This window comes from Vicugna pacos, chromosome 31 (assembly GCF_048564905.1).
Source record: "Vicugna pacos chromosome 31, VicPac4, whole genome shotgun sequence".
Taxonomy (NCBI): Eukaryota; Metazoa; Chordata; class Mammalia; order Artiodactyla; family Camelidae; genus Vicugna; species Vicugna pacos.
The window spans coordinates 437,141-461,498 of record NC_133017.1 but is presented as its reverse complement, the minus strand read 5'-3'; the positions used below and the strand labels follow the sequence as shown (position 1 = coordinate 461,498).

The window sequence follows — 24,358 nt, the reverse complement described above, 5'->3', positions numbered from 1 at the left end:
TTTTCTCCCTAATTAAACCGCTCACCTCTGTAACCTTTGCAGTGCCTGAAACACTGCTCAGAGCATGGCAGGTACTCAACAGATGCATTTGTATTTGGAAATGAGGTAATGATAACTGTGTCTGAGTGAAGGGAGGATTCCTGTATTTTAGGGGATGGAGCAAAACAGTAACAAAAAAGGTATAAGATTTACTTCCTTTTAAAGATTCATTAACATTTAAAAATAAGTTAAAAAGATACTATTATACATCAGAGTGAAGGAATGTTTTTACCCTGAAACTTGGGTTGAAGTAAAGTAGAGCCCTCAGGTTCTAGACTTCTTCTTGGTTTATAAATAGTTTTATAGATTTGTGCACTTTGTTTGTAGGGGTGATATGGGCAGCTGATGGAATGTATCACTCTGGAATTTACTGTTTGTTAGTCCATTCTTTTTTTTTTAATTGAAGTACAGTCAATTATAATGTGTCAATTTCTTGTGTACAGCACAATGTCCCAGTAGTTTTTTTCTTCTTCTCCCCTCTTCCTTCTTCTTCCTTCTCCCTCTCCCTGCCTCCTCTCCCCCTCCTCTCTGCCTCCCTTCTTTTTCTTCTTCTTCCTACATTATGTAGCAATTCATTCCTTTTCTTTCCTGAGAAAGTTAAAATTGTTAATTAGATTATGCCCAATATGTGCTTTGATCACTTCAGAAATGCCATAATTACAATTAAATTTTAAATGCCCCCAAATACACAAGGTAATGATACAGATAAGTGGAGTACTAAATCCCCAAGCCCTATTTTAGGACATTTAGCTTCAACATTCCCCCATACTAAACCTTTCAGGAGTTCTGTTATAAACAGTGGAATGATATGCTTTATGTCTTAAACCCTTCTTTCCTTAGTGTCAGGAAAATATGTAACTATAAAAGAAACTAGAAACAATACCCACAAGAAAAGCCATCAGTGTTCTAAAAACTGGAAATTCAGATACTGATCAAGTTGACTATAAGTACTAGATTATGTAGAAAAGATGTTCAGACTAATTTTCCTAATTTCCATTGAGCAACACCTGCTTAGAATTCAGGAATATTTAGGGGTCTTCATTTCATGGCTGCAAGAGTGACCCAGAAAATAGGGTGATTTGTCTAAAACCCCATGTTTACCTGATGGCTTTGGTGGGGTATCATGTGGGTGAGCAGTAATTTCTAGCTTACAGTTGGGGTGACCATTTCTACGACATTTCCTGGAATGTGGAGGAAGCTCATCAAAGGTCACAATGTGTATAATAATGCTGCATAATTGAGATTGCCCTGAAGGCCACGTTTGTACTTTCTTCTCTGGGCCGAGGAGCTGGTGATGGGGGCAAGGATGGTAACAATGGCCATCAGAACTCACTCTCTCCCTGAACTTTCAGAGAACCACTTTTCATATGTTATATGTTTCAGATTATATTTGAAAACTGAAGTTGGCTGAATATATAAATAGAAGTCTAGGGAGCTTTTGTCTTTTTCTGTCTTCTTAGTGTGGTCAGGTCTTCTCAGTGATCTTATGAACAATAAATAGTTTAATTTTTTTCTTTTTCTAAGAGTCAGTCTGAGGTGTAGATGAACTTCTTATGTGGCTAAAGCTTGTATATCATTGTAATAAGAGACTGTCATTAAAAACTTTCTAGAAACAAGTTCTTACTGTATACTTGCTGAGGAAAGTAAATTAATCATACATGCCAGCTATTTAATATTGTAATTGGGTGTATTTATAGATGCATCATCGATGTGACACCAACAATTATTGGCAATGGATACATCATTAATGATCATTTATACTCTGAGGATCTTGCTTCAGTCTTATTAATGCTTTATTGTGGAAAGGTGGCAAGTTCATTAGACCGTATGTATATGCATGTGTGTATATACAATATATGTATTTTTAGGCTAAGATAAATGTTTCTACATTTTCTTTCTTAGCTGTTTTCACAACATAAAATGATGCTCTTTTAGAGCTTTAGAGAGAATAAAGGATGCCATTGGGGAAGAAGTGCATTGTAAGAAGGGAGATGGGGGTCATGTGAGGGAAAGGGGCAGAGGGACAGTGAGAAGGAGAGATCAGTGGAGCTGTGTGTGAGAGACCTGAGTGTGACCTGAGGGGCGTTTGAGGCCCTTGCCTCACCAGTTACCTCTGATCGCTTCTTCGGTATCACTACACAAAGTTCAAAATTAAGTAGAAGCCAAGGTCAGACAGGACTAGCAGGAGGCTGTTTTCTTTCCATTACAGTAAGATCTTCTTTCTTCATTCAGCCCTTTATTGCTTTGTTTCATCTTTCCACTGCTTGAAGCTGTTGCTGTGTTATCTGTGGAGTAGAAACAGTATCTCTGATTTTAGAACTAGAACCCTGGTCATATACGAATGAGCACAAAGGTGGTGCTATCCATGCTTTCAAGGGCAATTCATCTATTAGGCTAACACCCATGGACTCATCTTTCCAAAGAAGCAAAGGAAAAAAAAAAACACATTCTCTACCATTCTGTAACTCCAGGGTTATTTTACTAACTAGATAAAGCTCTTTAAAATTAGACTTTAAATAAATCTTATTTCATTCCGATTAATTTGAAGAAAAAGCACTGGTTTCTACAGAACTTCTTTCTCCAATAGATTATTTGTGTGCAAAATTTAGAAGAACATATTAGGTTATTTAGGAGCGTGAGTACTTGGTGGGGGATGGGCAGTGTAGCTTCTATTTTGTTATGCTGTTTAGTTTTAATGCCAAATTGTTTTATGAAAATCACATTGTCATGAATCACTCATGCAGAATCTATTTGGTTGTAGGCCATGTAGGTTTATATTAATATTATTTTCATTATTGAATAAATCAGGATATTTTCAGAGGTTTAATAGTCTGTTTTAAGGAAGCTTTTTTCCCAAACATGTCTCAAAGGGCTCATAGGACTGTTTTTTTCATGTGTGATAAATTTATTTGTGTTGGTTTGCATGGATATAGCAATGATGCGCATGGGGAAATGAGGAGATGTGTTAAAGCAGCCATCTCTGTTAAGCATGGTAATAAATGTTTTCTTAGATATTTTCCCCCTTAGTTAACATAGATTCTTAACGAAAAACTCAGTGGATAGTCATTACCTTAAATTCTGGGTATGATAATTTCCTGCCATTTTTTTCTCCAAAATCTGTCTGACTGTTAAATTCTCTTCTTCCCAAATTATTCTTATAGAGAGAATCTTCTTGAATATATAAAGGCAAATATAAGATGTCTTTTCTTTGAAGCATAAGGGTAAAGCAGCTCAAATAAGGAATCTGTAAGAATAGAAAATGAATCTTTAAAATTATCTAGGAACAGGAGATAGATCAAATGTTTCCAATTTATCCTGGAATTTGGCATATGGCCTATTTAAAATAAAAGATAATTGGGGTCAAACCCAATGGCCTTGGGGATTCTTTTGACCACCCACCTCACCTCATGATGTGTGTGTGTGAGGGGATAGATGTAATTATATATCTTCTGATCTTACTGGAACTACTACTGGCTATGAAGGCAAGAAGAAGTCCCATAGTGATTTGAGGCTGATTAACTTTAGCCCATTTGTTCACATGTTTTGCCCTTGAACCAGCCTCAGTGTGTACACTTCTGTTCATCTATATTTAGCTCTGAGAATCGTTGGCTTTGTCATTTTCTAGATACAGGGCTTTTTTTTTTCCTGAGCTTTGGGGGAATTTATTGAGAGCAGCTTTCTTGTACCAAGACGATGCTGAGCTTTTCCCCATCACTGGCAAGTGTCAAAGCAGGTGGCCTCTTGATTGCCACTAGTGTGGGGTGTGAAGATTTCAAGTGAATTAGTTTTGAATAAAGAATCTGAAAGAACAGATCTGATATGATCACAAAGTATCTCATGATTTTGTAAGCTAGTTGCTTTTCCTTTATATTTCAAAGTTTATTGATTCCATGCCTAATAATGAACTTACATGCAGTGTGATTTTTATCAAATGTGGATAAAGATGAAACTCAATGGGAAAATTTACCTGATGTCATTCTTTTCTCCTGTGTACATTTTTATTCATTTAACAAGTATGAAATGAATGTCTGCAAGTGAGATGGAAAAATAGGTGGCATGCATGCTGTACTTTCTCCTCTTGAGCTCAGAGCAGACATCACTAATCAATCATCTGCAGTCTTGCTTGGTGTAGTCTAGTCATGAATTCACAATCTTTCTCTGTGTACTTCTCCCTAGACAGACACTGCCACTAAAGTGGAAATGGGAAATAAGACATTTGTTATTCCTACTTTACTCAGCTCCATTCTAGGCATTGCAGGGAAACATAAGTGTGAGACCTAAATCTTTAAAGAGCTTATAGTCTATTTAAAGAAAAACAAAAACAAATAAAACAATTAGAGAGCAGCATAAGGCTTTAAATTTCAATTTAAAATGAATTGTAATTAGAAGAGGGAAATATTTCAATCATCTGTCATATATTTAATCAACACAACAATAATGTTTCATTTATTCTGATCCAGTCATTTGAAATTTTATCTGTTCATTTCTTCAATTTATCAATAATTCATGACCTTTGAATAGCTCTTGAAGAACATCTCTGTGTCCTTGAACACAATTTCCTAGATATTTTGAAGACGATTTTGTTTCCTTTGTTCCTCTGTGTTAGCTTCATTTCAGGATTAACTTGGCTAAAGATCAGAAGATAGACAGCCTAGTCAAAAGTTACAATGTATTAATAAATTTCAAGGGCTTCCAATGTTTATGTTCAGAGATGTCTGTGAAGAGCTAATGAAAATCTGAACTTAAAATAAAATATCCTTAAATTGGATTAATTTGGAACTTATGATAATCTGGTCAGGGCCTGGGTAGATGGTGACCAGTCTGTTAAGTATTTGAAAGGACTTAGAAAATGTTAATGCTGCAAATAAAGTTATAAGACAAAGTCCTTAATGATGTTAGAGTATTGTTTTTAACAACTTTAGAAGCATCTGCTTTAGTTTTTACAGTATAAGTGCATGTAATCAGAGGTTTGCCTTTTGAATTCTATTTTGATATAGTAATTATAAAGCCTACTAAATTATGACCTTTTCTAGGCATTGTTTCTTGACCTCGTTCAAATTCCATTGTGTACTTAGAATTAATCATAACATTTCATTAAAGAATTTATAATTCAGAAATTAGGCAAATGTATTGACTTCCCCTTATGTAGTATGAGACACTATCTTGATGCTGGTGGTCTTCTTTACCTTATTTCATTCAAAAAAAATTATTTCCCCAATCATATTTTAAACTCCAAAAAGAGGCATTGGATCTTAAAGGTCCTGGGAACCAGATGGCTTAAAATTAGATGTCTAGATGGCATTAGGGTCCTAGCTCCACCTCCTTCAGGAGTGAGGGAGGCAGTAGAAAAACTAAGAACTTTGATGTCCATCAGACCCAAGGCCAGGTCTCAGGTTGGCCTTGCTCTCTAGGTGTGTAAATGCAGGAACTAAACTCATTTCTTCATTTATGAAATGAGGATAATTCCTGTCATCAAGGGGCTAGTCAGTCATGATTTAGTATAATAATTTTTGTAGAGAATTTGGCATAGGACCTGTATGTTAGATAATATACTTTTGGTTATAAGAAAAGTAAACCGATTGCAGCTAACTTCACATAAAATCAACTTATTACAGTTTCTCTCTCTCTGTCTCTCTGTTTCTCTCAAATCTAAAGTTATTGCTACGTCTTGGGCAGAGGACATATCAGGGCAGTGTTGGGGTTCTCAGCAGTAGGATTGCATGATTATTTTCTACAAGGGTTTATGTTAATAAAGCTCAGGTTTAGCCAGCCTCTGTTTACATTTCTGAGGGAGAGAATCCCATGAGCTCATCTAGGTCTGATATAGATCAATCAGCTATGGCTGGGAAGTGTGGAAACACTGATGACATAGCTCCTGGGGCCCCACTCTGTGTAAAGTGTGCCTCCCTCAGAGGGGGAGTCAGGCAGCGAACTGTTTACTGTGTTCCACCACATAGCTCCTGATGCTCCTGCTCTTGCTCGTGCATTTGTATTCACACAAGCCCACCCTACTTTCTCCTATTTTCAGATATAAACTGCTATTTGGTTAGAATTAAACTGATTAATCTAACTTCCCTCTGAAATCTTCCATGGAGTCCAAGCAGAACCTAACTGCTCAAAGGAAAGGAAAACTGGTGGGCCAGCCAGAATCATAGATTAAATTTGAGTCTTAGAACTGATTTTCTGGACCTTCCCATTCAGTTAGTAATCTAGAGTCTGGCCTCTGTAGTGGTACAGTGGAGATTTCTGAATTCCTTTATCTCCCTTTAGTCTATCAACAGTGTGGCCACCTCTGAGTGATAGACTTTCTTCTGTAACATAGAGCAAAAGCCCAAGAGAGTTGGAGGATTTAACTCAAGTCCACCCTTTCAGGCCACAGGTATTGTGAGGAGACAGACACTTTTAAGGGAAGCTTGGAATGGAACACAAGTTGCCCAATTTCTCTCTCAGACCGAAGTTCAGAATAAAGGAGACCATCATTTCAGTTGATGGGAATTTGAGGGTAGAGTGGATTTTATCATGTTCATATCTGGGAGTCTAGGAAGAAGTGGCCCTAAGCAGTGGTTCTCAAAGTGTGGTCCCAGGATTACCAGTAATCAGTATCACCTGGGAACTTGGTGGAAATGAAGATTATCATGCCCAACTCTAGACCTACTGAATCTGAAACTCTGTGATGAGGCTCGGCAGTCTGTGTTTTAACAACCCCTACAGATGTTCTGATGATTGCCTAAGTCTGAGAACTACAACCCCTCTCCTCCTTCCCTGCCCCATCTCTGCTGCCCCTATTTAGGGAAGAGGAGACTGGAACCAGAGACAAGTTTGTTCCCCAAAGGCCCTTGAGATTCTGCATGTAAAAGATAATTGTGGTCTTCTGACTCTTTACCGCTAGCATCACAGTACACAGAGGTGCCGTATGGAGGCTCCTCAGGTTTCAACTGTATTCCTCTTACATCCTGTGGGGAAGTAGCAACCATATTTTCCCCATGCTATGAGAAATACTCTAGCAAAACAAAGATCTGTGCCCCCCCTTACCCACAACTCTTGAAACGGCATATGGAAGAATTGCCTTCTAATGCAGTGAAATCATTATTTGTCCCTAGGAAGAAAAATTCCTCTTTTGGGCACTAAATTCTTCAGTCAATAGAGTTTAAAATCTTGGCCATGAAGCAGTTACTTTGCAAATGAATCATTAGGTATGTTGACGAGAAACACCAGCTCCACCTAGCCAGACAGCTCCCCAGATTTCTTATATTCTGACCATTAAAGAAATGGCAATATATTTGGGCTGTAGGCCTACAGTATACATTGCATCCCTCAAGACAGTATCCCAGAATCATCACTATAGCTGAGTCATAAGGTCAGTGTCATCTTTCTAAAAAGTCATCTACCTCTGGATGACACTGAAAGTAAGAGGACTATAAATGTCATAGGGATGAGCCCATTACCACACTATGTAAGAAGTCAAAGCAGTGTGTAAGGGATTCAGTAAATCCATGTGCAGAAATGATGGTGGTTTATCAGCCACGCAGCCTACAGCATTCTGTTATAGCAGCCTAAGACAGTAAATAACAAGCAGTGAACCGAGGGGTACAAGTTGGGGACACCAGGGATGACTGTGGAGGAATTCCTCAACCACAAGGCTTCTTATAAGTAAATAGGGGGTTAAGAGGGTCAGTATTATCAGGTGTGGCATTCTCTGGCTTGGGGACCTGGTACCAGACATCAGCAAGAATGTAGAACTGAACTCTACTTTGAATAGCATGAACCTAGAAAACCAAAATTATTTGTCCAAGGTTACACAAGTGACTACTGTCAGATTGAGAGCTAGTATTCCTCTCAAACTAGCCATTCATTAGGACATATTCAGCACAGGGAAATATAACCATTATTTTGTAATGGTTTTAAGGGGATATAATCTATAAAATATTGAATCACTATGCTGTACACCTAAAACTGACATAATATTATAAATCAAGTATGTTTCAATTTTTAAAAAAATAGGCAGCTGGTTTTCACTGATGACCAACATGTTCACAAAAGTCATTCCAAGGAGCAACACAAAAGCAGTGATATCAGCATATAGCAAAATGAAATTCTTTCTGGGATAATTAATTACAGAAATTGTAGTCACACAATGGCTCAAACTTCAGTGATCCCAAAATCTAATTTTCATAATCTCATCAGCAATATCACTTTACATTTCCAGTGACCAGTTTAATAGTAAGGAAAGATAGTCAACTATAAAATTACCAAGATTTCATTGCTTTTACAAAAAGCAGTAGAAAGCAGTTCCTGGCATGTTACAAAATATCATAATTAAAATATGTCTACTTATTACAATAGCAAGATAGTGATGCCATAGCCTAGTTCTTTATTTCCTTTAGTAACAGTCATTTGTAAAATTCAATAACTTCCAGAAGTTACCTGTTATTAGTACATAATGGAATACCATATATGATTAATGACAAAAGAGAAAATGGGGCAATGACTATATATTTTACTGAAAGACAAAAATTAAAGTTTTCATGTGGGAAAAAACATTTCAGAAATGAATCAATATTTTGCTAGCACTCAGTTGAAGTTTTGGAGACAATTACTGAAGTTCTACTTATGAGTAAATTAGTTATATTCAACATCGAAATGTTGGTTGAATCTGTCTCTATTATTGAAGATATCAATATGAAATTCAAACAACAAAATTCAAAAACCTTCTCACTTGTTTTAATAGTAGTAGCTTCATTTGAGCAGAGAACATGTAATCCAACCTCGACAAATTGTGTACCAAGAAACTATGATGAATTTGCAGATTATTTTTCCCAACTATGGACAATATCCAGCACTAGATTTTTTTTTTTAAAGATCACTTGATTTTGGAATTGAATTTGGAATCAGCTTTCCTGGGTTCTTCAGGGTGGTGAAAGAGTTAATGGCACCTTACTGTTTTTCATTGTCTCCTGATGGGAGTGTCTTCCAACAACTAATTGCTCCTATTTTGCCTTCTCCAAGCCACCTAATTTTTATCCATGTCCTTAATTGCTTCGGCCATTGCCACCATATGTGTCAGCCCACAAGTAACAATCTCAGTATCATTTGCTGCAAGATGATCCTCGTTCCAGGTGGTTTCATAGCAAGATGAACAAAGGTGAATGAGAAAGTAATTTATTTTTTAAAAACAAGAATGCCAGTTTACTAATGGACAGTTAGAATTGTAACTGTCACACAGACTAAAATATGCATCAGTAAGAGTTGGGCTGATAGGAATATTCTGGTCTGTGTGACAGTCATGAATTTTATTGTAGCTTACACATTTGTTAGCATGTAGGCTGGTGTATAAGGAAAGCCAACTTTCATCCAAAGAGTGAGTAAAGGAAAATTTTCTATTTGAACATTAGTAGTACCAGGCTGATAAAACCTGGGGCCATAGCCATTTCCAAATGGGGTGAGCCTATTATAATTTTAGAATAGAGTCCTATTGTGCACCTGAAAGTTAAGAGATTGTTATTTAATCACATTATGTCAAAAATAATCCAAATTTTACATGTAGGGGACTATAGCAATAATATTTTGGCATATCTAATTATTTTTTCAAGGATGTAGTTCCTGAAACATAGGATCATTAAAGATTAAAATTAATACCTTGAATCTTGGAAAAGAATATTCAGCCAACATAGTGTGCAAAGCACTGAATAATCTCAATTCAAGTCATATTTGATGATACATCTCAGAATAAAGAATTTATATTTCACTTAAGTGTTGAAAGCAGATATTAGCACTTTGGCATGACAATTGTAGTGCATCCATTTTTGTTTTATTATTTTAATTAAGTCAGCAAATTATTATTTATTTTATAACAAAATCCAGTCTAAACAAATAGTATTTATTAAAATTAACCCAGTATTTACAATAACATTTTATTGTGTACCTGAAAGACCACATGCAAACATATATTAGTAATTTGAATCCATTTGTGAAAATGATTTATATGCTTGACTATATCTAAATAGCCAGCATTTTATCTATGATATTGGTAATGTCTTATTTTCCTAGGTGTTGTGCAACATTCATAAGTGCTGAGAAGTTTGAGGTTACATTTTGAACATGGATGTAATTTTTTGGGAAGCTGATAGAAAGTATTATTGCCCTCCTGTAAAAAACACACACAGACACAGATAAATACACGTAGTTTTTCTGACCATTTTTAAAGACACAGAGAAAGAGTTGATGAGTAAACAAGATGGTAAAATGATTTTGAGTGATACCATGTCCTTTAAAACAAATCACATAAGTTGTGTTAACAAGCAGGAAGTTAGTCCAGTTGACCCTTAAACAACACGGGGGAGGTTAAAGGGGCTGACCCTCTGCATGGTGGAAAATCTGCATATAACTTTTATCGCCCCTCCTTACCTGTGATTCCACATCTGCAGATTAAACTGACCAGCAGATCCTATAGTACTATGATATTGACTACTGAAAAAAATCCATGTATTAGGGGACCTGTGCAGTTTAAATCTGTGTTGTTCAGGGGTCAACTGTGTATTGAAACAGCAGTGCAACTGACTTCAGATCATCTATCTTAATTCATCCATTTGTTCATGCCTCCACTCATCTACCAACATACCCTTTCAGGGTCCATTCAGAGAAAATGAAAATTGGTCCTTTCTGTTGACAAGTGCACAGTCAAGACAGGAAGATTATTTAATCCTTTAAGCAGTGAATATTACTTTAGGTCATTGGTCTTAGCTTGTTCTTATATTACTGTGTAGTGTGATCCTTCCCCCTTTCAACTTAGGTTTCTATTCACTATAGCTCTAATTTTCTGTTTTAATGCTTTGCCTTCCTTCGCTGCATTCATCACTTCTCACTGAATTTCTCTGGATACATTTTCTGATAGGTAATCTGCCCTCTTCTTGGTTTTACTCTTTGATGCTTGTTAATTGTTCTCTTCTGGACCTCATGGCCATCCATTGCTTGGTTACCCACCCTCTCCTAAACTTTCTGCCTCTGATGGGTCTGGCTTCTGTTTTACTGGAAGGTAAACCATGAACCAGAAGGATAGGGACCTGGGTCCAGATAAAGATGGTGACCATGGTTGCAATAACCATCACCATAGGCTGATGTTTCCCTTAGGGGAAGGGCTTTCAGAAGTCATAGTTTTAAAAGATGAGTGGATTAGTTAGTCCCTGCCAAAAACTGTCAAAATGCAGAAAGAGAGGGAGAGGGGTTTGGAGGAGATTGAGATTACTTTGGCAGTTTTCCAGAATGTAACTTTAGGATAAAAATGCTTATAAATTTTCTAAATTTAGTTTTCCTGTATACGATGAGATGTAACATTTTCCTCAGTAAAACTTAAGGCATTCCAGTAGTCTCTGGGACTTTGGAGTTGGTTTTGTTTGGATGGAGCAATGTACTGAGACCAGCCTTAAAGAGAGAAAAGGAGTCTGGTTGTATTCAGGATGACTGTACTGTGGTGCCATCCTGGTCAACTTCAACTTACTCCCTGACGCTGTTCCTGACATGATAAATCATAGTTGCTATTAATACTTCAAGGAATGACACATTTTTTTCTTGAACATTGGGATCCTTCAGGGTAGATGTTGCTAAACTTCTGATCATGATGTTTAGCAGGGACTTGAAACTGGTGCGCATCACAATTATCTACACACCTTTAACAAGATACAGCCTCTAGACAGGGCCACAGACCAGACCCACACAGTCAGCTTCTGCCAGAGGGACCTGCATGTGTGCATTTTCAATAAGTTTCTTAAGTATTTCTGAAGTTCAGGATGGTTTGAAAGCTTTCATGCCTTCCTTTGTCATGACCTCAGGGGCAAGGAATTCTGACCATGTGCTCTGCTTTTGAAAGTAGGAAAAGTGGATGTGGAACTTAGAAGCCTGGATGTATAAGGCGTTGAGGTCATTTTGCTGAGGGTGCAATAGAAAAGGGAAGAAAAGGAAAGCCTAGGAGGAAGTGCTGAAGAGTGCATTTAGTGGAGGACCTTGGAGGAGGAGTTTTGTTGGGGAAGAAGACAAAGGCAGACCGTCAAAGATGTCAAGAGCTCTGTCTTACTTCAGGAGGGTGGAATTATTCATCAGGGCTGATGCTCCAGGACGGTGAGAATGCCGCAAAGGCAGGTGGACTTGGTGATCCAGAGGTTTTCAGGGATGTTCAAGGGAGAAAATAGTGTTGGAGGTAGAAATCAGGTCGCAAAAGTTGAAGGCTAGTCCTATCAATCCTGACTGTGCCTCATAATCACTTGTGAAGAATTAAAACCAAAAGAATTTCCGATTTCTAGCCCAGATGTGCTAAACTGGGATTTCCAGAAGAGAGGCCTGAACATTTGTTATCCGGATTTTCAGAAAGCTACACAGGGCATTTGGTACAGAAGCTGAGCCCAGGGGTTGGGGAGGAAGTGGAACATAAGGAGGGCGGCAGGAATATAGACCACTCTCTGAAAACAGAGGCAGGGAGGAAGAAAAAGCAGATTGCAGAGAATGAGAGGTAGGTAGAGCAGGTGGAAGGAAACTTCTGTGCTTTTGTATTTTCTCTGGAAGGAAATGAACATGTTTGAAGGGAAAGAATGGTTGAGACCAAGAGGTTACAACAGCAACTAAGAAAGAGTAGTTGAAGTAAAGTCCTTGAGAAAATTGCATTAAAACCTACCTTGGTGTAAGGGGAAGGTTAGGTCAACAATCAGCTCTCATTTCATTGTTAAAATAGCTGAAGGTCACCCTGAAGAGCCAGAAAAGTAATTGGTTCTTATCTGTGGCTACTGAGGGTTCACCTGTTTGAATGTTGCTTTTCAGTGTAAACCCTTCAACCCACTTCCCAGCTTTGACAATGATGGGCCAATGTCAGGCTTGAACAAGCTAGAATGGGCCTGTGGGGGTGATCCTGAAGAAGTTCAGGAAGGCCTGAGAAAGGTGGCTGAATGCTAGGTGTTTCCATAGGTTTATGGAAATGGTAATTAGGCAGAGTTTAAGCTTCTGTAGACTTTCAGGTATATTAACCTGTAACTTGTCTATTAACAAGTTATAAATCTTCTGTATTTCTCCACAAAGATAGCCATTGATTCCGAACAATGATTTTTTCATCACATTTGAGTGCTGAGCAGCACTTATTTCTGCTCTCAAAGAAAGTTACCTTTTGCTCTAAGATGATTGATTTTTTATTTTAGGGGACTTCCTTTCTCCTGCCTTAAACAGTAGGAAATGTGGGGGCGATGGGTATTCAGCACGTATTGCAAGTAAATCATTAGAACTCTTGCAAACACACCTTATAGCTGTCAGCCAGCTTATTCTCAGTGAATGGCTCTTTGGCAAAATGTGTTTAAGCTGGTGACAATGAATACAAAACACGGGGTCGAATTTTAACACATGTCATGCCCAGGCAATAGCTTAGTTCACCCAGCTACTACTTATTTTCCTTTTCTAGGTGCAGCAAACAAAATTTCAAAGAAAATAACCTAACTATTAAATTGTTTTCAATAAAGTCTAGGGCAATGTGGCTGCTGCTTGTCATTGTGTTTATCTATTCCCTTACTTGTTGTGGGGGACAGTCATGCCTACCTCCCCTTTTATTGTATCATGCCCTCTGTTTAGGGATTAAGAAATGCAGGTGAGCTTATTTAAGCTAATGATTTCAGAGTTAGACCTAAGCAGTAAATTTTGTTAGATTCTCTTTTTCATTCAGCTGTTGCATTTTGTAAGATAAAGTTAAAATCCACTGGGCCCTTGAAAAATATGTCAAAGGGATGCATAATCTACTTGTTAACTTTACAGTCTTTTTGAAGCAAGGGCCCAGGATCGAGAACTCACAGAATTTCTCCTGGGTGTTTATATTGCCTGGTGAGAAAGAGGTGAGACTTGTTCCTGGGGCCTCTTGGAGGAGGATTTTCTGTCTAAACTCTAGCAGATGCATATGTTCTATAGTAATGCCACGTGGACCATTTGTGGTTATTTTAGATGTTACTCTAGTAAGAAATTACTGTTCCCCCAAATTTTGAAGACTTTATTGCTAAATTCTAAATAATTTTTACAAGATCATTTATTTATTCTGCCAGCAAATGGAGTACCTTCTGCTGTGTGCTAGGCACTGAGAGTGGTGTTGAAGTCACAGAAATGGATAAAATGGATCCTGACTGCAAGAAAATCACAATCTGATAGAGCAAGCTGGCTTGTCTGTTACTAATGGTTAGTACTTTAGAAATATTTTAATATTATGCATATTTGAATGAAAACCTGTACTTTCCATGCTGATGTGACCATTTAAGAGTGGATTGCTAATCCCCGAGAATCAATTAGGAAGCCTGAAATAGTCTTTGAAAGGAAATGCCTTCACCTGCGAAGCAATTGAAAGCCCCACCTCCCCCTCGCCCAAACCAGAGGGCAACCAGGAGGTGCAAGAACGTCAGTCCTCCTTAAGAAGTTACCTCACCTTACTTGACCATCACTTCAGTTCTCTCCCTGTGATAAGTCACTTCAGTTTAAATGGAAGAGGATTTCTGTTGTCAAAAGCCCATGGTAGGATGAGTTCCTTCGGTAAAAACCCAAGCCCCACAAATATTGAAAGTGAAAAGGAAATATACTAAGAGGAGAAATCTATCCAAAGATTGATTTTGTTTCCTTCAACAGCCAAAGTGGGTTTTGAAGATCAATAAGTCCTTTGCAGTGCTGCCAAAAGCCAGCAAACGTGCCAAGTCATAAGCTGTCCGAGGAGTAACTACAGGAAGGCTGCCGGGTCTGAGGCAGCTGCTTCACCGTCTGGCTGCCACTGGCCTCGCCACGGCATGGAGCCAGAGCTGGAGCCGTAAATCTTCACCTTGTCGCCGCCGCGGGGTGACTTAGGCTTACGGGCAGCACGTGGATGTGAGTACTTCAGATCTGGGGAGCCTCTCTGACCTGGTGACTGAGTTCACACACTCATGTAAGAACCTAAATATGAGGAAAAGCAAGTCCCATTCTTCCTTTTAATCTCATTTCCCCAGGAAGAGATGGGCCCCAAACTGTGCCATCCTTTCCAGAAATGCTGGAGCTGGTGTGATGGCTTTTCGGGGTTTTGGAGCATGTGCGAGGGGTCCCGGCTAACTGGCAGAGATGTCAAATCCATGGGAGTGATTTGAAGCTTATTTTGCAAGTAGCTCAATATGGGCTTCTATGAAGCAAATGCCATTATTAAAATAAGTTTTCCATGGGTGTTCAGGTGGGGAGGAGAGAAACAAGTGGCTCTCCTGAAAAGACAGTCAACTGTTTCAGTTGTCAGAATGTTCTCTCAAGAAACCAGGATTATTTGCTGGATTTTGATAGAAATCTTAGGAAAGTAGTGGATAACTTATGTTGAAGTAACTGAAACAAATTTTAAAATCGGTTAAGTAACTTCTATGAACAACCACAAAGAACTATTTTGCAACCAAAAAGGTTGTGTGATGCATGAGTGAAGTGTCTCTGAAACGACATCACTAGATGTGCAGTCGCTGTTCTCGGTTGCATCGCTGCTGGACTAAGGGGAAGTGGTGCAGAATGTGGCAGAATGTGACTTGGGCCCATCTCTCAGCTCTGTTAAATGAACCTTATGGACTGGCACATCAGTGAAATAGATAGGGTCTCATTTGCATGATAAAGAATTTGTTTCACTTGCTATGTATTTATTTATTTATTCATTCATTTATACAGTACCTAATTAACTCACCCAGCAAGGGGCTGGGTGAATAAGTCACCATGAAAAATATCGCAGTCTACAACCTTAAGGCACGTAGCACTGAGTTAGTGGGAGAGAGACCTGCAGGTGCCGTTAATGAGGAAGCCAAGCAGAACAAAACTGAAAGCTTACATTTTGTCAGAAGTTATTTACTGAAAGTGAGGTGGAAATGGTTGGCCATTTAAGCAGTGCTGGAAAGATTTGGAAAGGCTAGCAGGTAGCACTAATTTGCCTTGATGAAGCTGAACCATCCTCAAAAGTTGCCCTGTGGCAGATAATGAGGACCAGGAACACATAAGAAAGTCCTGCGGGCTGGAGGCCACTGAGGGTGGTTGTCTCAAAACAGGACACTTCTGTCTTCTTAAGAGATGATAACTCAGGAAGCATGGAGTGGGAAATAATTTCCAGCCTTGCCAAAGGCACATAAGAGGGAAAGGTTAACAGGCAAAAAGTCACTAGTAATGAGTCAACATCATGGGGATCGGGGTGAGAACACAATCTTGCAGTGCACCACTGAGGCGGTGGGGTGTAGCGGAATTACTGTGGCTTTTTGTAACTCTGTTTAACCTTTAGAGGAGCTGCCGAAATGTTTCCAAAGTGACTGTTATCCCATTTGATATTTCCACAAGCAATGTATGAGGGATCAAATTTTACCTCATTCTCGTCAACCCTTTTTAATTCTAGCCATTCCAGTGGGTAGGGAGTGGTGTTTTATTGTGCTTTCGATTTGCATTTCCATTACGGCTACTGATGTTGAGCATCTTTTCGTGTTGTTTTTAGCCATTTGTATGTTTTCTTTAAAGAAATGTCTGGATACTCTACCTGGCTTGTCTTTTACTATTGAGCTGTTAGGTGTTCTTTAAGTGGTCTAGGACAGTTCCACATCAGGTAAATGCTTTGCAAATATTTCCTCCCATTCTCAGGTGTTTTTTTTTTTTTTCATTTTCGTGCTTTCCTTTGAAGCACAGATTTAAAATTTTTGATTAGATCCACTTTATTTTTTTTATTATTTGTTTTTGCTTTTGTATCTAAGAAATCCTTGTCTAACCCAAGGTCATGTAAATACTCCTATAGTATGACTTTTGAAATAGGAACTCTTGGATATGGATAGCTGAAATGTGATACATCCAAACAGTGGAATATTAATCTTAAACATAAAGGAATAAAGTACTAATACATACTACAAACTGGTTGAACTTGGAAAACAGTATTTTAAGGGCAAGTAGCCAGCCACAAAACAGCAAGTGTTATACAAGTCTATTTACATGAAAGGTCCAGCACAGGCAAATCTATAGAGACAGAAAGTAGGTTAGTGGTTGCCTATGGTTGCAAGGTTGGGGATGGGAGGGTGGGGGATGGAAAGGATTGTGGGGAAAAAAGGAGTAATTGCTAATGGAGACAGATTTTTTTTTTGTTTTTGGTGAAGATCTAAAATTTACTGATGGTTGCATAAGTTTGAATATACGAATATACTAAAGGACATGAATTTTATACCTTAAGGGGGGTAAATTGTATGGTATGTGAATTAGCTCAAATTGTTATGTGTATTCTTAAAAAAAAAAAGATTCTGTGAGCAAGACCTCTGCCAAGTCTTTCATATTAATTATATTGTTTAATGATTACAGCAGCCCTGTTAGGGGGGATTATTATTACCATTTTACAGATGAAAAAAACTGAGGCTTAGAGAGGTTAAGTAACTTGTCCCAGGTCATATACTTTGTAAATAACAGATTAAGGCAGGCAATGTGTTTGCAAAGCCCAAAGCTAACCACGGACCTCTTCTAGCTAAGGAGACTTTTTATTTCAGCTCAGCTGACCTCTGCGGGTCATTTTTTCCATCGTTGGTCATAATTTTTGTATCAGTATAGGGAAAGAAAAATGGAGGCTAAAAGCTATCTAAATAATGTGAGTAGCCTTATAAATTTGTACCTACTAAAGAAGAAGCAGAATGATGGATGCCAGCTACTTAAGATGACAGCTCAACTCTCCATGTGTTTTTTTCTGCATAGACACATTCTTCAAGAGAATTTATGTCTATGAACATTTTTTAAAAAGACTGTTGGAGAGAATGGCTTGTTTATAACACTGATTTGTGCTGCAATGAATTAAGGCAGGGGCATAAGGCTCTATTTTGCTCTTTTAAAACTCTTTTGCCATCTGGTTCTCAGCGTCCCCTCAACATAGTTTTCAGGCTGTGAAATTCTGTACATCTTTGTGAAGCCCAAGACTTGACCTTTGAGAGGGAGAAGTCTTAATTTATTATGCTGACACAACATAGCATAACTCTTATTTTGCTTGGAGATCTCATTCAATGTCATCACCAACATGTGCAACAAGAGATATGTCATGTTTATCGCTAGAATATTCCTTTTATTTCCAGTTACAGTTTTCCCATAAAATTTCTACTGAAAATAATCTCCATGCAGTCATTGAATATTATTGCTTGGAACAGAAATGCTAAAACAATTTGCTTATTTAGGATCCTGAGTATTTCCCAACATTTTGAAGCATCTCAATCCTCCACAAAATATCTTTCCAGCCAGAGCAGTAGTAATATAAGTCTGTGGCTTTTCTTGTCATGTATTTTATGGGACTATTACCTCTCACGTGTATTTTGTATTCCTCCCACGTGTATTGGAGTACAACGGGGAAATAATTCTATTTGGACTCTTCTAGATATTTTATAGCTATGATTGACATTCTCTCAAGAATTGTTCATTAAAAAATAAAATTTCCCAATGAGATTCTTGGATGGTGAACGGCAGAGTCTGCACATCATACTGAAATACATCTTCAAAGTTAGACCTTGTTTTCTCCCTATCTTTTTCTATATGTACAAGTTCCCTCTTGACCTGGGTAAGCAAGCTGGGAGGGTGACCTTGCCCCAGGAGGCCAAGGGCAAGAGAAGCAGGGTCCCTGGAGAACCCTGAAGGTCAAGTCCTGGGAACAAAATTCAAAGGGTTGATGAGGGGGGAAGGTTGCATTGGAAGAAGCTGAAAACAAAGGTCAGAGAGGAAGAGCCTGGCAGAACTAGCAGGACACGGGCAGAGGAAGCAGTGATTTGGGTGATTTCCATAAATGGAGACGAATGTGTAAAACTTGGTACTTGTGATCTGATGCAGTGAAATGACTGTGGTTTTGGAGTTGGATCTGAGTTCAAATCTTGCTTAGTAAACTAGCTCCAAGAAGTGATATTCCCCTCTGCACCTGACCTTATCTATTTGATGAGCGTCTTCATCATCACATCAACATCATTACAACAGCTGTCACTTTTCAAATACCCGTTATATGCTAGTTATATGCTACATAGAAAATTGTGTTTAACCACTCATACAATCCAATGAGGTATTTCTTTTTTATCCTCACTTTGCAGATGGGGGAAATCAAAGCTCAGGGAAATTTTAATTTGCTCAAGGTCCTTTCCAACAGCTGGAAAGTAATAGAACCAGGATTTTAATCCAAGTCTGTTGGACTCTGTAGTCCACTGGACCACTGGCTCAGAATGATCTGGAATACATGTTACCAGAGGCTCCAAGACTCCCCCATGAAACTTCTGTGCTTGCATGTCTGTGGTGGGTCCCAGAAGTGTGCATTTGAACTCAGCTCTCAGGTGACTCTTATGCTCTACATAAAAGTACTTGGTCCTCAAGGTGGGGTCTGTGGTCTAGGGGCAGCAGCCTCAGCACCCACTGGGAGCTTGTTAAAAATGTAAATTCTCAGCCCCTACCCCAGTCCTGCTGAATTAGAGTCTGCATTAGAGCTAACCAGGTCCCAAGGTGATTCATGTGCCCTTAAGTTTTAGGGAGACCTGTTCTACAGCGCTGTTGTGAGGATGAGAGTTACCAAATGTAAAGTATCTACCATACCAAAAGTACCCTTTGTTACCATTCCCTTTTTGATCAAGTAGAAAACGGTGTTCTGGGAGAGCCCACAAGCATAGAGTTAAGGGTAAACACCTGTTCTGCTCTCCCCTTCCTCTGGGATCTATGTCAAGTGCTGTTTTGGGATTTCCCAGTGTATGCCACACCCCCTTCCTTTCCTGAAGGCAGGTTGTGATGTCCTTACTCCACCAGCACTGGAGTCAGAAGATATGGCTTTGACTCTTGGCTTGGCTAATTATTGTCTGTGTCTTTGGGAAAATTAATTAGCATTTTAATGGCCCTCAGGTTTATCAATTATAGAGAGAAAATGATGATGAAAGTAATACATTTTATCACACTAAAACTGAGTTAGTCCTCTCTGCCTATAGCATTCTTGGGGGTATCAATTGGAGAAGTAAGCAAGAAACAGAAAATTCTTAGAATGTCTTTTCTTCTAAATTTTTAACACTTCAGTCCTTTGAATACATTTATTTAAAACAAAGGCCATAAAGAAGGACATTTTATAATGATTAAAGGAGTGATACAAGATGAGGATATTACACTCATTAATATCTATGCATCCAATATAGGAGCACCTAAGTACATAAAACAATTACTAACACAGATAAAGGGGGACATTGATGGGAATACAATCATAGCTGGAGATTTTAACACCACATTAACATCACTAGACAGATCTTCCAGACAGAAAAGAAATAATGCAACAGAGAAGTAATACAATAGGAAAATTAGATTTGGTGAATATTTTCAGAGCATTATACATTCTTTTCAAGTGCACATGGAACATTTTCCAGGACTGATCATGTACTTGGGCACAAAAGAAACCTCAGAAATTTTAAGAAGATAGAAAATATCTCAAGGATCTTTACTGACCACAATACCATGAAACTACAAATCAACAACAGAGAAACAAAGGAGAACAAAAGGAAAGCATGGAGATTAAACAATATGTTATTAAGAAACCAATGGGTCAATGAAGAAATCAAAGCTGAAATTAAAAAATACCTTGAGACAAATGCAAACGAAAGCACAACCACAAAATTTATGGGACACAGCAAAGGCAGTGCTAAGAGGGAAGTTTATAGTGATACAGGCCTTTCTCAAAAAAGAAGAACAATCTCAAACAATTTAACCCACCAGCTGAATGAACTAGAAAAAGAAGAGCAAAAAAACCACAAAAGGCAGCAGAAGGAAGGAAATTATAAAGATCAGGGAGGAAATAAATAAAATACAGATTAAAAAGACCATAGAAAAAATAAATTAAACCAAAAACTTTTTTTTGAAAAAGTAAATAAAATTGACAAACTTCTGGCCAAACTCACAAAGAAGAAAAAGGAGGGAGCACAAATAAGCAAAATAAGAAAGGATAATGGAGAAATTACAACAAATAAAATAGAAATACAGAAAATCATACAAGAATATTATGAAAAACTATATGGAACCAAACTAGACAACCTAGACGAGACAGACAAGTTTCTGGAAACATACTGTCCACCAAGACTGAATCAAGAAGAAACTGGCCACTTGAACAAACTGATCACTAGAGATGAAATAGAAATAGCAATAAAAAACCTCCCCACAAATAAAATTCCTGGACCAGATGGCTTCACTGGGGAATTCTACAAAATGTACAAAGAAGAACTCATACCAGTCCTTCTCAAACTCTTCCAGAAGATTGAAAAGGAGGGAATACTCCCAAACTCATTCTATGAAGCTACCAACACCCTGATACCAAAACCAGGCAAAGACATTACCAAAAAGAATTATAGGCCAATATCACTGATGAACATAGACGCCAAAATCCTCACCAAAATATTAGCAAATAGAATCCAACAACACATAAAAAAGATTATACATCATGATCAGGTGGGGTTCATCCCAGGACACAAGGGTGGTTCAACATATGCAAATCAATCAATGTAATACGTCACATCAACGAGAGAAAGGACAAAAAACACATAATCATATCAATAGATGCAGAAAAAGCACTTGATAAAATTCAACACCCATTTATGATAAAAACTCTTGACAAAGTGGGTATAGAGGGGACGTATCTCAATATCATAAAAGCTATATATGACAAGCCTACAGCCAAAATAGCACTCAACGGTGAAAAACTCAGAAGCTTCCCACTAAAATCTGGGACAAGACAAGGATGCCCACTATCATCACTGCTATTCAACATAGTCCTGGAAGTCCTAGCCACAGCAATCAGGCAAGAGAGAGAAATAAAAGGGATCCAAATTGGAAAAGAAGAGGTGAAAGTGTCACCATATGCCAATGACATGTTACTATATCTAGAAAACCCTAAAAGGTCCACACAAAAACTACTAGAGCTGATTGAAGAATTCAGCAAGGTAGCACATTACAAGATTAACGTTCAAAAATCAGTGGCATTTCTTTACACTAACAATGAATCAACAGAAGAAGAAAGTAAAGAAACAATCCCCTTTAAAATAGCACCCAAAGTAATAAAATACCTAGGAATAAATCTAACCAAGGAGGTGAAAGAATTATACACGCAAAACTATAAACCACTGATGAGAGAAATTAAAGAAGACTTTTAAAAAATGGAAAGATATCCCATGCTCTTGGATTGGAAGAATCAATATTGTTAAAATGGTCACACTGCCCACGGCAATCTACTGATTTAATGCAATCCCTATCAAATTACCCAGGCTATATTTTACAGAACTAAAACAAATCATAATGAAATTTATATGGAACCATCAAAGACCTAGAATTGCCAAAACATTAGTGAAGAAAAAGAAAGAGCCTGGGGGAATAACTCTCCCAGACTTCAGGAAATACTATAGACCTACAGTCATCAGGACAGCATGGTGTTGGTACAAAAACAGACATATAGACCAATGGAACAAAATAGAGAGCCCAGAAATGAACGCACAAACTTTTACTCAACTAATCTTCGACAAAGGAGGCAAGAATATACAATGGAAAAAAGACAGTCTCTTCAGCAAATGGTGTTGGGAAAACTGCACAGCAGCATGTAAAGCAATGAAGCTAGAACACTCCCTTACACCATACACAAAAAATAAACTCAAAATGGATCAAAGACTTAAACACAAGACAAGATACAATAAACCTCCTAGAGGAAATTATAGGCAAAACATTATCTGACATACATCTCAAAAATGTTCTCCTAGAACAGTCTACTCAAACAATAGAAATAAAAGCAAGAATAAACAAATGGGATGTAATGAAACTTAACAAGCTTCTGTACAGCAAAGGAAACCATAAATAAAACAAAAAGACAACCTACGGAATGGGAAAAAAAATTTTGCAAATGAAACGGACAAAGGCTTGATCTCCATAATATATAAGCAGCTCATACAACTTAATAAGAAACAACCAAACAACCCAATCCAAAAATGGGCAAAAGACCTAAACAAGCAATTCTCCAAGGAAGGCATACCAATGATCAATAGGCACATGAAAAAATGCTCAGTATCACTAATTATCAGAGAAATGCAAATCAAAACTACAATGAGGTATCACCTCACACCAGTCAGAATGGCCATCATTCAAAAGTCCACAAATGACAAATGCTGGAGAGGCTGTGGAGAAAGGGGAACCCTCCTACACTGCTAGTGGGAATGCAGTTTGGTGCAGCCACTGTGGAAAACAGTATGGAGATTCCACAAAAGAGTAGGAATAGACTTACTGTATGGCCCAGGAATCCCGCTCCTGGGCTTATATCCAGAGGGAACCCTACTTCAGGATGACACCTGCACCCCAATGTTCACTGGAGTACTATTTACAACAGCCAAGACATGGAAACAGCCTAAATGTCCATCAATGGATGACTGGATAAAGAAATGGTATATTTATACAATGGAATATTATTCAGCCATAAAAACTGACAACGTAATGCCATTTGCAGCATCCTGGATGTTCCTGGAGAATGTCATTCTTAGTGAAGTAAGCCAGAAAGAGAAAGAAAAATATCGTATGAGATTGCTCATATGTGGAATCTAAAAGCAAAAACAAAAACAAACAAATAAAGCATAAATACAAAACAGAAATAGACTCATAGACATAGAATACAAACTTGTGCTTGCCATGGGGGCGAAGGGTGGGAAGGGATAGATGGGATTTCAGAATTGTAGAATAGGTAAACAAGATTATACTGTATAGCACAGAGAAATATACACAAGATCTTATGGTAGCTCACAGAAAAAATGTGACAATGAATATATATATGTTCATGTATAACTGAAAAATTGTGTTCTACATTGCAATTTGACACATTTTTAGATGATTACAAATCAATAAAAAATTTTTAAAAAAGAAAAGCCCAAAGTTAACAGAACAGAAAATTCATCTTAGTTAGCTGAGCAATTAAACTATAACATGGAAACCATCCCTTCATGGTCAATGGGCTCACCTTGGGTCCTGTCCATTGTCATCTGAGGAGACATCATCTATATGAACTTGGTCACATTCCTAAAATGGAATTAAAATGATACATGTTAATTTTCAAAAAGCATCTACATTTTGGGGGGAAAAAACAAAAAACAAGAAACCACACACATAGCTATTTTTTACTACAACTGGAGTGTTTTCCAACCATGTCAATCAGTAGGTGGCAGTCTTGTTAAATTCACATTTTTACCTACTTTAGGTCCTTTTTCACTATTAGAAACTAGCATGTCATTAAGAACTACTGTTTACTCAGCTTCAGAAAACACAGTTTTGTGCTTAGAAGGGAAAGTGACTGAAAACA

The 24,358-nt window shown here is 38.0% G+C and overlaps 1 long non-coding RNA gene across 1 annotated transcript in view; it reads right to left on the bottom strand.

Moving 5' to 3' along the window:
- Positions 1 to 1,817: 1,817 nt before the first annotated feature.
- LOC140690755 (uncharacterized) overlaps positions 1,818 to 24,358 on the bottom strand; it is a 61,681-nt gene continuing 39,140 nt past the window's right edge. The window contains exons 4-5 of the long non-coding RNA XR_012066037.1: positions 24,020 to 24,078; positions 1,818 to 2,324 (exon numbers count right to left, since the gene is read on the bottom strand). This is a non-coding gene — a long non-coding RNA (uncharacterized lncRNA). The remainder of the gene's footprint in view (positions 2,325 to 24,019; positions 24,079 to 24,358) is intronic.